At 37.5% G+C, this 14,333-nt stretch overlaps 1 long non-coding RNA gene across 1 annotated transcript in view; it reads right to left on the bottom strand.

Annotated features, from left to right (window-relative positions):
- Nucleotides 1–11,056, bottom strand: part of LOC136285452 (uncharacterized) — a 36,955-nt gene extending 25,899 nt beyond the window's left edge. The window contains exon 1 of the long non-coding RNA XR_010719456.1: nucleotides 10,845–11,056. This is a non-coding gene — a long non-coding RNA (uncharacterized lncRNA). The remainder of the gene's footprint in view (nucleotides 1–10,844) is intronic.
- Between the last annotated feature and the right edge of the window lie 3,277 nt (nucleotides 11,057–14,333).

Raw genomic sequence — 14,333 nt, 5'->3', positions numbered from 1 at the left:
CTGCTGGTCTTCTAGTGAGGAAAAGATTGCTTTTATAAAGTGTTTTCTATTGATCTGATCGACATCTCCATGATGGAAGACAAGAATTGAACAAATGTTGCTGAACCCTGAAGAACTGAGATCAACTGATTTTGGGCCAAGAAAAACTGTAATAAAGAGTGAGGCACCACCATTGGCACGAAATACACTGACAGTACTTATTCCAGTGGTGAGGGCAATTTTTCAATTCAAGGGAAGATTCAGAGTAAAAAAAAAAGTATGTATATGTATATGTATATGTATATGTATATGTATATGTATATGTATATGTATATGTATATGTATATGTATAGACAAAGATAAAGCAGAACAGTGTAAAATTATCAGGCAGTTTACAGCATAACACCAACATAACTTCGAGCCTTGCAGTTTTGATTCAGCAAAAGGTCATTGGACCTTATTCACCCTGCTATGCAGGTCTTGATTTTCTGTTAATGTAAGGTTGGAGAAGGAATAAAAAATTTTGTCCTAAGCTCATTCATGAGAATCAGGTTTTTCCTGGCACAGCTGTGTTCTGAATAAGGGCTTCAATTACCACAATATGTAACATATTCCGACAGGCTAGTCTGGAGAAAAAGCTGAGGATGATCTGTACTGCTGAAGACCTGGGACTGAAATCAGGCTGAGCTAGAGGTGTTTGTTTACATGTTGCTCACTTCTCTCTGGCCAACTTTCTATCATTCCATACTCAGTAGTATCATAAACTTTTCTGTGCGGATGCATGCCTGGGCAGTAAACATAAAGAACTACTCACGACAAAAATAATGTAGAGGAAAAACAACAGCTGAGAATCAGTGGATAAAATGTTCCTTTTTGCAGTCCAGTAGCCTTTGAAAGACTTAAGTGAAAAAGTTATAGCAATCTGTTCAAAGAATTTCATCCCCTTTGCTCTTTGCAATGCAAAAGCTTCAAAGGTCAGTTCAGACAGACTTTGCACATTCCAGAGGTGTTCATAATTTAAACTCATGGACACATTTCTCATGCAGGCATATAAGCAGCTTTTAAACTATATTTTCTGTGTTCATATGTTTATTTCTTAATAATTGAGCAAGATGATGAAAGCTCTAGTAGAGAAAATAGCTGCTAGGAAGAGACCATCAATATCCTGATGGAGGCAGAGAGTATTTTGACAGACTTGAAATGATACAGTAGCCTAATTATTTCTCTTTCTCTAGTTATTCCAAAGTTAACAGGCCGTGTTGAATTTCCTCAAGAAGGAAGAGAAATTATTCTGCTTTGGGGACACACACTTGTGTGTGTGCCCAAACTTTTTTGGGGAAAATATTTCTTCCTTCTGTGCTTGTACTGCAGCTGAGGATAAAAAAAGAGATAACACTTCCCTGACAAAGCCTTCGGACCATCTTTCTGTAAAGTTCTTACATGATAGCAAGAATACAAGAAGGTCTAAGTACTAAATGCACCTGAATTTAAAAGTTTTTCCCAATTTCAAGTGTAGGGATTACATTGACTGGAATATGCTGTTTTCCTTGCTGTGCATAAGACCAAACCATGTCTTGATTTGTGCACCACTGGAATTTTGAATTTTGTTTTGCAGACTGGGATAAGGTTTCTTAGGGATTTGCAAAATTTTTTAAAGGAAAAATTTGTAATCTGACAGTGATCACCGATTTATTTTATGTCTGAGTCTTGAGTTTGGCAGAGCTTTCAAGTGTGAGCGAGGGCAGAAATGAAAAGCCATTGAAGAAGTCAGATTTTCTATGAGGCTATGTACCATAAAAATAATAGCAAGGGGAAATGGAAAGCCACTAAAATAAAAGACTGTAATCCAGTTTATGTCCACACATGGTAAGGTATTATCAAACAGTTATTTCTCCCAGTTAATCATTAAATGCACTCCTACACTCTTAAAAACTAATGCGAGGAACACTTTTAGGACAGAAAAGAAAAGTACACACAATGGATATGTGAGTAAGAAGCATGTGAACCAACAAAATAACAGCTCTCTCTTCTGTATAGCTCTATATTCTTTTACAACTAGGTTGTTTCATTAATAATTCCAGAGCATTAGAATGTATTGTGTTATTCTGTAAAGCTTGTTGTACAGAAACAATTCAATAAATGAAAACTCTGAATTCTAAGTATTATTATTATTTTTGTTCAGATTTGCTTTGTGGTGCAAAATTCTTTTGATTGCTTCAGACCTACAACAATCCCCTGTTGTTTATCATAAATAACAAGTTGTTCTATTTCTCTGGGCTTGCAAGTTTCATTTTCTTCTGTTGCTATAATTTCAATTCATTTCTAACATGAGCACATTTTCCTACAGAAGTAGTCTTGTATCTAACTGTACCTTGTGATTTTTTGGCTGTGAAAAGCATTCTAGTTGATGAGAAAAGGGTGAAAATCATTCCACCCCCTCACCAGAGTGAACTGAACTTTCTAAGGATATATTTTTGCCCCTTTTTGAAAGGGAATAGGTAATGCTTTCACTTCTGACTGCCCACTTGCTAGACATTTTTTATATTGAATTCAGAAACAATTCAGTGGTAATGCCATTACTTTTATTTCTGATAGAATTCTTACTGTCAGCTTGATCCTGCACTGTCACAAAAGAATATAGACTTTGTATGAAAAGCACTATTTAAAACACTAAAGTTGGTGCTGATTTTGCCAGTATTACCAGTTTTGCAAAATCTTTGAAAACTCTGCAGTCTTTCTTTTGAACTGAATTTCTCTGTGATGGGTGAGGAGAGAGAATTATGGCCTCCATGATAAATTATAATATTTTTATCTATCTTTCTTCCCTACTGAGGATTTTGCATATTTTCCATACTGGAGGTTTTTAACTGTGATCTTTTGGTCCCTCCTTTTTCACAATCAGGGTCCTGTAGAACCCATAGTCAAGGATTCACTGGTTGTATGAAATTAGGCAGACTGGATCACGCTGGTCATCTGTCCCCTCTGCTATTCTGCACTAACACAAGAGAGTACATGTGATTTACTTCAATGAACTGTGACCCCCACAGTTTCCCAGTGCCCCCCCCCCCCCGCAATCCTTAACAAAGATGTGATCAATCATTTTGGTCTTCATTCAATTGGGAAAAATGTGCTAAGAGGAGTACCTCTTAAGATGACCAGAGTTTATCTTTCTGTCTAACAGATTGATAAATCTGTATAACCAATTTATACAGTTTTTCTAACTGTACAGGAAAATGAGTTACAGCTAATAACATGCATCTGATAAGAGTCTATTGACATTTTAACTGCTGAAGATCCATTTTAAACAAGCAGAATCTAAATATGCTGGGGGCAGGGGAGCTGAAGTGTTACATCTGCTATTTCTTGTGGCTGGGAATCCCTCTTCCAGAACCACAGGGGCAGCCTGCACAGTCGGTAGGGGTGAATTAACAGGCCATATCTTTATCTTGCCAACTCCGCAATGCATGTTTAAGATGCATCCTTCTCTCAGTTTCCACCACTTACCTACAACTCACCTTAAACTTTTATCTGGAGAACTGCAATTCTTTTTCTTTCAAGCACTGACAGCTGCTGTTTCCTGCTTGTATCTGTTGAAAATACAACTACAATAATCATTTTCCAAGCTCATGGAATCATTGTCTTGAGTCCTTCTAGTGCTTCCTTTCCCCATCACATTATGTTTCTCATCTTCTTGACTTAGCTTGTAACTACTTCATGATGTTGTTCTTGTCAGAGTCTCTGGCAGATATCTGCCACCTACTAGTTACAGTTCAGATGGAGTATCAGTGGCATCCTCCTCCTGTGTGAGATCACCCTCACCAACAATTCTAAAAATCACTTCATTATCTTTTTCAGATGGTTAAATTTCTCTATATGACTGCTTGTGAGTGAAAGAGACATTTATTCTCCTTATGTAGAAGTCTTTACCTGAACTAGTTTTCTGTTATCCTCGCTGGAAAACAATACACCTTTTGTGGTGTAACTCATCTGACTTATTTCAGGTGTCTACTGTGGATTGAGATGAATCTCACCTTGCAAGTGATTATTCCTCCTTACTGATGACAAGGGGAATGTATGGTTCCAGTTCAGATGCAGATGATTTTACAGCTATTCCAACTAGCCTACCTAGTTATCTAATGATAGGTGGATACAAACTACATGTGAACTCTCTATGTATCTATGAATTGAAGCATTCAAATTTAGGTGCTTACAGTGTCAACGCATGACTTAGAATCTCCATTACATCAATGGAGCTCTACTTAGTACAAGTGATGGAGCCTGGGGGAAAACTTAGCTGAGCTAGATCCAAATCCTTCCCCAAGACTGTGGTATATTTAGGTTCAGAAAAGTCTATCCATCTATCTAGGAGGCAACTATGCTTTGTCTCATATTGCAGCTGGTGAACCTATGATTATTACCTGTTTACTCTAACATTGGATCATCAGAGCTAGTTAATGGCACTACTTCTGCTAAACATTAATTTATTTGTTTTTGGCCTTGAAGTATTTGTAGTATAAAAATATTAAAAATATGAGCTTTAATGCATAAAGAGTACTTTTAGAGACTCATGAGGGGAAATGCAACACTATTTGTGAACACTGCAAATAATGATATCTTCTTGTGATTAGTATCCCAGAGCGATGTTATCAATTTGAGTTTGAAATTAACATGTTCTCTAAGAAAGAAAAAACTTCATTAAACTGAATGGTACACCACTTTCACTTTTGTGTGAGGATAAAGGAACAAACTTTCCTCTAAGAAAGGCATATTAAACCCTAATGCAAGTTAATCCAACTTCCCCTGTTGCACACAAAAGAAATATTATTGCCACCCATGCTTCTGCATGCTATTTTATAAAGGATCTCCTCTCTTAAAACAAGAGACATTCTTTTTTTCTTGATTCCCCTGCTTACATCTGGTATGACCTCCCATAATTTCCAGGATGTAAATCTAGCAGTCTAATGACATCAGAAAAAGAACCGTTTAGAGAGACATACATCAAGTATCTTTTCCTTTAGACAAATCATATCTTGAAATGAACTCTTGAAGAAGTTATAACCTTTTTCTTTTATCATATGCAATAAAGTCAGAGCTTCTTACTCATTTATTTTTTCCAAGCATAATACCCAGCCATGAGCTTGAAAACTACAGTCCATGTTCCTCTCCTAAACTGTTCCAGCTTCTTTAAGTTGACCGTAATTTTTTCCGGTCCTGTTAGATTTCAGGGGCCACCACTGACAATCTCTTGAAAAAAGGTTGGGTATTTTTGTCCCTAGACTTCTCTGTTTCAGCCTTTGTAGGAGAAGCTTTCATGTCAGAAAACTCATCCTGTTTAAAGCAGAAAGAAGCCACTTGGCAATATAATCTCTTCATCTTCTTTGGTGCATGTGGGAAGACACTGACTGTGGAGAAGAGTGTACCTGTGTGCTTAGCAGTCAGCCTCCTCTTTATCTGTATTAGTACAATTGTTCTGGAGTAGAAAAAGGGAAGGAGTTCAAAAAGTTATCACAATACCTTGACAATGGGTCTTTTGTAACCCAAATAGTAGCACCAGAGGATAGTGGGGATACTGTGTGCTTTACTACAGCTGGTGAGACTTACTCTGCCTGTAAGAATTTCACTGGTTTAGCAGCCATCCAGAATTATATAATTCCTCAGAAATGTGAGATTAAGAATAGACAAATAGAATAATAGGGTAGTAGGCAAAAACAGAGTATGTTTAGATTTTGACTCTAGCTGACATTATACATCCTTGCCCTTTTACCACAGATTGCTCACAAGGACTGAATAATATTTCAGGTACTTAGTGTAGACATCACAAAAAACTTCCGCTGTATAGACACATGCACACACTTCCCCCTCACCCCCATTCCCCTCACACAGACATGTACAAAAGTAATACCACAGTTGTTCGTATCTTATAACAAGCATAAGGGGAAATCGCATAACAGAAAAAATGTGTTCATATTAGTGGATAGTTATGGCTAGCTTTACTTGGATAATTTTAATGTACTCTGAACTGTGGGATATCAGACATGATCTGCTGTATTTTGGGCCTCTTCTAGCTCCAATGAAATCAATGGCAAAATTCCTACTAAATTAGGTGATGCGTGTTCATCGGAAGAGGAAGTTACATAACCATATATATATATATATATACATTTTACATTGTAAAATGTCACTTAAATATTCCGTACTTATCACTTGAAGCAATTTTCTTCACAAATCAGAAGAAATTCCTCCTCATAAGTTAAAAATAAAATTGGTGTGAATTATACTTTACTGAAGACTAAATAAGAAGCTGAAAAACACCCCCCTTATAGTGGTGTACATGTATTCATGCCTGTATTTGCCTGTATGTGTATATGTTTGCTCACATTTTTCAAAGAAATTTACTTTTATGCCTCTCAGCAGACTGTCCAATGTGGGATGAAAACATTGTCATATGAACATAAAATATGTGTCCAACCGGCCAGTGTTTTCTCATTTGCAGGTTCAAGATTTTAGCTCTACACATTTCAAATTTCTCAAAACCTGAAAACCAAGGAACAAGAATGGTGCACAGGAGAAAATCTCTTTTCATCACGCTGGGATTATTTTTCTATCCCAGGTGCTCGAGCCTGGGCTTTCTCTTAGTCTAATTGATAACTGTCGGGCTCCTCCCCTTAACCCACTGACTTTTGTGCGTTCCCTTCCTGGGTGACTACTGTTTCACTGTTCTACCACATTCACTTATGGTTGACCTGGAGCTCCTGGGTTAAGCTTCCCCACTGGTATTCAACCTTGGACCTTATTATTGTTCCACTCATCTGACCTCTGATACACTAAATTCTAACAAGGTGATCTGAAAAAAATCACTCATTTTTTTTTCTGTGTGGTTTCACGGCTCGTCTTTTTACTGCTCTTGGCTGATGTTCTTTTCTCCACTTCAGACCACCAAGTGCTCTGCTTTAGTTTGTCAATTTATAGTGCTGTCATGGTTTCAAATGCTGTGACCATTGTGTGGAATATACTCTCCTGACCTCTGAAACAACTTTCTGTATTTCAATTGTTAACTCATTAGGGTTTGGAAGAACAGCTGAAAAGGGAATGTCCTTTTTCCCACAATCGCTTCCAATGAGATGCTTGAAGAGTCATCACAGTCCAGGATTAAGAGAAATCAAGAGGATGCTGCTAGAAATTAGCTCCAGTTATTTTGCATTCTTGCCTAAAGGAAACAAACTAAAACCCTCAATGCCCAAAAACACTGCTGTTGTCAACATCAGTTCACCACTAAGATATAAGGGGAAGCATATCAATAAAGCTAATAATGAAAAGATAAATCAGATGAATTTGATTTGGATAATTCAAGTACTTTGCCAAAGTATTCCAAAATACAGACAAAATATGTTCTTTAAACATAATTTTATATTTTACTACTTTCATTGTCCTTACGCAATCCTTTGTTTGCAGTGCCCCTTTGTCTGGGTTCTGAGCCCTGAATTGGCTTCTCCCAATCAAGTTTTTCTAATAAATGGTGTTTTAACTCTCCCCCTTTGAAAATACTTTTTGAAGAAGAAAAGAGAAGTGAATGGACAATACCAGCAAAATTTATTCTGAAGTCAGCTCCCTAAGAAGAGTGCAGTCATAACCATATTTATTACAAGCCCCCCTCCTCCAACATACTCCTTCCTTTCTTTCTTTTCATTGAAGTGGGGAAATCACTCAGTGAGCAAATAAAGAAGTGCTTCTGTCATTTATGGAGAATTTTATAGCACTTGCAAAAAGTTTATAATTTTCATACTCTGAATTTTCAGATTGATGCACATTTTTTAATAAAGTTTCTCTGACCAACCAAGTTCTAAACAACAAAAATAGCATATGGTTTTGCCATTTAAAATAATTTAGTGGAGGTTAGTATTTAGCAGTTCCAAACATACAATGTCTAGTTACATGTGCACAATTTTTTAAAAAAGAAGAAAAAAAATCTATCTTTTCTCCAGCATCACAGGTATTTAGATCAACCACAGATTTTGATTTCAACAGAAAAAAACCCCCCTAAAACTCACAAAAACAAAAAACAACAACCACAAAAAACAAAACCACAAAACAAAACAAAAAAAAACCCAAAAACAACTTTTAGGACCTCATGGGCACTATGCCTTTAACTGTATCCTTAATTTTGAGAGACTACTTGGTACAGCATTCTCCTTGGTAGCATTAATCATGGCTGCACAGTTTTCTGATAACATGAAATACTTCCTTCATTGAAATGCATCCTTCATTTTTTGTATCAGAAAATCATAAAAACAAGAGCTTGAATTTTTTAAGGTCTCATCATCAAGTGTTTCAGAGTACTTTGCAAACACTAACTTAAACTTCACATTTTCCCAGAGAACAAGTCTGGCTTGGGTGCATCTCTAGTGATTTCACTTAACATGATACAGAAATGACAGTTTTCCTCTAGATACTGTAATAACTTTTTACAGGTGGGTAAATTGAAGTATTGGCTCACAAGTGTCCTTTCCAAAAAGTACAGACTGAATCAGTAAGACAATGAAATTGGTATTTCATATCTGGTTTTCAACCCTCTGAATCACTTGCTAATTCTTTCATCATGCTTGATGATTTAACATTTAACAGTATCACTCCATTTAAGTCCACCTGTTTCAAAAGACACTCCTGTAAACTGTGTCTCTAAACAATATTAGCATAAGTTTTAAATAATTAAAGGAACAGAAAATAGAGACTATTTTACCAGAATTAAAATGATGGAATAAAGTGGAAGGAATATAATCATTATAGAGTTGATCCTGCCTAAAAACTGTGAACGCATTTGATTGCCTATGTCAGACATCATTAGACTATTCACTTTAATAAAACAGTAAAGCCAATACTATACAGCAGCTTAAATCAATTTCCCTGGAATGATATTGCAGCTGCCAGATCTTCCAAAGTTAAAGATTATTTCTTTTCTGAAAGGTAAGAAGCCTTTAAACCTTACCGTTCCATTTTAAAATATATTTATTTATTTATTTATTTATTTATTTATTTGCATGGATGCTAAAAGGCTTTCAAAAAGCAAATTGTGTTAGCGTTTGTACAAGCAATTGCAAAAAACAAAAATTTGGCTGACTGTTGCTGTGCTTCTTCTGCATCATTGTTTTTAACAGATGGTTTGCTATTACAACTGCCTTTACTTCAACAAGACTTTATAACCTTGCAAGTTTGGAGTTTTTTTGTCTGCGTTCTTTTTTTCTTGGTGTTGGTGCTCACTATTTGCATTTTAAAAGTTTATGTGTGTTACTTTGTTGCTTTGAATCTCAGTTAATTCTGGTCTCTTATGCTATTGGGATAGTATTTACTATCTGTGCTTGATCTGGACCAAACATATTTTGATTGTAAATAGAAGGTCTTCTTTTATGAGGATGTTCACTTCACAGCTTGAGCAGTGTAATTTTTATACAGGTCTCAGCAATCAATAAAAAAGCCACAGGAGGAATGATTTATCTTGTTGGTTACAGAGACTGTCACCGAGAGAAATTGTAAAAGATCAATTTACACAACCTGGTGTGAGAATGTTATTGATATAACACGGCTGATCAGTTTCTGGTAGTCTGTGGGTAGGCTGAGAGAGAGCCCTGCCCTCGGATAGGGCCACTCACCAAGATCTTAATAGACTCGCTGGTCCATAAAATGGACATGAAGCCAATGAAGGGCGAGATTCTGCCTGCTCATGGTACACTGAGTGGCCTGCAGGAAAATGGATTGGCTCAGCTCCGATTAGTTAGTTAAGCAGTGTCATGCATCCTCTTTTTATTTTTTTTTTTTTTTGTTTTGTTTTGTTGCTTTTTTTCTTCTTCTTCTTCCCCCTGCTCCCCCTCCTACTGTGAGAACTGTTCACTTGGAGGCTCACTGCCTTAATTACAAAGGGCCCTTTTAACTACAGGTCACAGGAGTTGGCTCACTTGACAGGAAATAAGGAAACAAGCTACCTTCCTGGAAAAAAAAAAAAGAAAATCAAACTTCCACTCCTCAAATTAGTTAAATGAAGCTTATCAGCACTTGTTAGTTGATCCTTTGACAGTCTGTTAATTGCAGCTGGTACATTAAGTTATGTTATAACCAGCAGGACATATGATTAAAAAATAAATAAATCTACGGATATGCCACACAGCATTGTTGGTGGAGAAAACAAAGTAAGAACAATGTTGATATTAGCTGTAAATATCACAGCACAAAAGACATTTACAGACTATTTTCTTTCTTATTATGTAGAATTAAATTGCATGCTAACTGGAGGGGTTTGGATCAGAAAAGGACTTCTCTATACAACGAAATTAGAAAGGTTCTCATTGCATCTTAATAAAATCTAACATTGGCTGCTCTGTCAATATAAGCGGTCTGTACCGACAGATGTTATACATGCAGCTTTTAGCATACTTCTGATATATGTTCTCCATTATTTTCTTTTATTTACAGACAGTAATTTCTTACTGTTATTACTGGAGGGAAAGAAAAGAACATTAGCAGCATTAAGAAACCCCACGGCAGTTGTTTCTCCTTCATAGGAAGTGACTCTACAGTATAACTGCTGGCAAAAATAAAGGATCCAAAGGCACATCAAGGGGAAAAAACTGTTTTCATGCATTTAACCTGTTAATTATAGTAATCTACACTACAGTGTAAGTATTGTAACCTGGAATGGGAAATGGGTGATTGAAAGAATGAGCTGACTAAGACAAAAATGATTAAATCCACACTTTGAATGGATGATTTTCATATGTAATTTGAACTACACATTCTTAAGTTGTTTCATTTTTGCATTTCTGTACTCATTGGCATGTATCAAAGCGAAAGACTAGCTGAAATTAATGTTTTCTTACCTTCATCTGCCAAAGTAGTTTAAATACTTCTTGAAGACTGAAAGATGTGTTCTTCTGGACCCATAATATGGGCTTTAAGATGTGTTTTATGATTCTTAAGAAGTAATATTTTGAAATCCTGGGCATTCCAACAAGATTGCTTCTTTTTATCTATAGAAGGAAACATAAAAAGGCAAGGTTACTTTCATACCACTGAATATTTTAAGTCTCTATTAATAATTATTGTCTTTTAATATGATTGAACTCATCTACAGGTCTCTCACGGTGTTCATGATATGTCCTAAGCACAGAAAAGTATGTCACATCCCCCCTCCCCTGACCCTCTGTGGGGGGGAGAGGGGCCATTCATTCCAGTTTCTTCATATCTCAAAGTCAGATCCTTTGTTCTGAAAATGGATGGGATTCAAGTGCTGTCCCTCTTCCTATGCCTTCCTGTACTTAGATCAGAAAAGAAATAAAACAATTATGACCAGAGTGAAGAAATGGAGCTTGTGAGTCCAAGGGAGAGGAGTGGGTGGGGGAAGACAATGGTGATGGCCAGGTGTGGATGATAGCTAGAAGACAGGGGTAGGGGAGAAAGGACAGAAGGGAATGTGGAGAACATAGTATGTTCTTGATATAATAATATCCTGACTTGATATTATTCTACATCCATGCGTGTCAGTAACCCCTCAAGGCACACAAACTTCTGGAGTGGATGGTATCCTGACTGAACTGTGGGTTTTGTTCCTTCCCAAACACAGAAAGAAGCAGCTCCCATTTCTGTGGATATCTAATGAGGTGCAAGGATGGCCACAGTGCCTGTTGACTTGTCATACTCATCCTTGATTGTGTTCTAAGCCAAATTTGCTCATAAAATAACTGGTTATACCATGATTTCAAGTGGTGGGTGGGCAGAGAAAGAGTTGCTTTTCTCTGCAGCTGCCAGGCCACTCACTGCCTCAGGCAGTCTGAAATCATTAGCCAGCCATATTCCTCCCCTGCCCTTCTCGTAAGAAAGTTGGGCTCTTCCCAGAAATCCAACAAATGCTGTCCCTCTGTCCAACACATGGATGTTACCTTAGCAGAGCAAGCCTGGACTTGCTGCCACCAAACTGTCCAAGTACAATGGCCATCTCCCCTTCTGCTGTGAATCCTTTTTTATTTCCCTTCCCTGTGTTCAGGGGTGCTACTAAATGTACATTATGGTCCCTGACTCACACTCTGGCAACTCCAGTGACTGTCCCTCAAATAGCTTCTTGAATTGCAGAAAAACATATTGAGGAAGTCCTTTACCAAGATTTTCCCTGATTCAGTGGAAGGGCAGCTGGTAACAACACCCTGTTGTTAAAGCCTTTCTATTATAGAAAATCCCTGTGACCTTTTATTTTGAGAATCTCTCACATTTCTGTTGTTTGTAGAAGGTGTTTGGCATTCAGCAAAGGAAATCCCTTTGGGCCGCAGAAGTCTTTTCTCTTTGTCCCATAAAATTCCATTTAGGATGCAAAGTGACAAAAATTGTCATTACCCCTCTCCTAATTTTATCTCTTGGGAAAACATCCCTAGATTCCAGGCTGCAGGCCAAGCTCACACTGACACTGCCAACACCAAGAGACATAGATTGAACCAGCTGAAGACAAGAAAATGGAAAGGTGGGTGAAGAAGAGGTTGAGTCTGAGGTCTTACATTACAAAAGATTCCAAACTGAGCAGTTTCCATCCCAAACCACCCCTAAAATACTTAGCTTAAGGGGTAACAGAACAGGCATCTTGACACTGTAGACTCAAGATGTTTTCCTCGTTCACACACACACATAAACACACCTTTCTCAGATAATGTGCATCTGTACAGTGAAAGATCTCAACAATCCTAGCAATAGCATCCTGCACTGCAATGCAGCAGGTTCAAGATTCATGTGTAACTTCTGATGCCAGAAATAAGAAGGAGTGTAAAATAACTCCCAGCAGAGTTATCTTTAAATTAAGTTTCCTGCAGTTTCCAGAGCTAGTATTTGAGAGTTAAGAAATGCCTCTGAACCCTAATTTAGCCTCCTTTACATGAATGTGTTCTGGTGCAAATGTGTGTTACATATGATCATACTACATTTTCCAGTTGATCTTGTTTAAATCAGTATTCAGGGTGAACGGTTCAGGGGGCAGGACAAGGTTAGCACATACAATCAAATGGCTGATATTGATATTTGAGTCCTACATGCTTGATTTTAGACTCCAAGTAACTATTTTCAACTGGCAGTTTGTGAACCTGGAATCTCGTATGTTCTTATGCTCAGAAATAGTGTGTGCTATCCATTAAAGTCAATCTTAGATCACGTATGTCATTCCTTTGTTAAAAATTACAGGATTTAAGGATTTTCAATAACTGTCTAGAACCCATGAAAGCCACATAACCCATGTCATTAGTGTAGATTGTGAATTCAGTTAATGAAGGTGTTGGACACTCCCAATATTTTACTTATGCAGAGAGATCCTGAACAAGACTTTTCAGAGTAATGTTCTTTGTCCTGGAATGAAAACCTGGAATTTGCTTCTTCATCATTTAACAGAGATGTATACTGATCACTGTGCTCAAGTGTGGATTTTATCCAGGACTCACAATAATCGGATTCTGAGAAGAACCCCAGCTTCACTGATATACACACATCAAGAGAACCATATTCAGCTTCAACCAAAACTCTTCATAGCTAGAGTTGTGTGAAAAATAACTCTCTAAATTAGAGGCATTTCAGACTTTAGTTTTGAAGCAATTCAGAGATCAGCAATATTTTACTTTCAGAATTTCTCCTGATATTAGAATGCTGAGATTTTTTTTGAACTCTCTCATGGGTTTCTGAAATGAAATATGCTCTCAGGAACTTGGAAACTGATGGGTAAAGTTGGCATTGTTCTTACGAGCTTCCCTTCAGCTCACTCCAGAATAGCAGCAGTTCAAAGACTTATCTGCAAAGATTAAAATGTTTTTAACCAAATGGAGAAATCTTTACTGGCGTAATATAAAGGCCCTAATATCTATATTTGAAAAAAACAGACTAGCTTCTTCAGTCCTTTATTATGGTAGCTTTCTAGTGAGGTTCCTGGTAGTACAAAAATGTGAACCAGATTTCTAATAGCTAAATGCATGTAAAAGTTGCAGCTAAGATGGTCTTCTGCAGCACAGGGAGCCACTGAGCACCGTGCCAAGCTTTGTGGGAACATGCCTCCTCCAGTTTGCTATTTGCTTTCAGCTGGGACAGGGCTAAGAATGTGCTGCAAATCCCCAGCCACGCCGACGCTGGGCAGCACGTGTCACACACTCGTTGTCTGCACCGCATTAAGCAGACAAACCAGGGCTCTGATGATTACCCCACTCTGATTCTTACCACCTGTTAAAAAGACAGAAAGCTGGAGACACTGGCACCAGGACAAAGGCTCAGAAGTAGCGCTGCCTGGAGGATTGTTCAGCCTCTGTGGGTCTAAAGAGGGCAGAAATCAATTTTATAATTGCAGTGGATAC

Source organism: Chamaea fasciata, unplaced genomic scaffold (assembly GCF_029207755.1).
Source record: "Chamaea fasciata isolate MVZ Bird 193981 ecotype frontalis unplaced genomic scaffold, bChaFas1.0.hap1 SCAF_2, whole genome shotgun sequence".
Classification (NCBI taxonomy): Eukaryota; Metazoa; Chordata; class Aves; order Passeriformes; family Sylviidae; genus Chamaea; species Chamaea fasciata.
The sequence above is the reverse complement of the archived record's forward strand: the minus strand, read 5'-3'. Positions and strand labels throughout refer to the sequence as shown.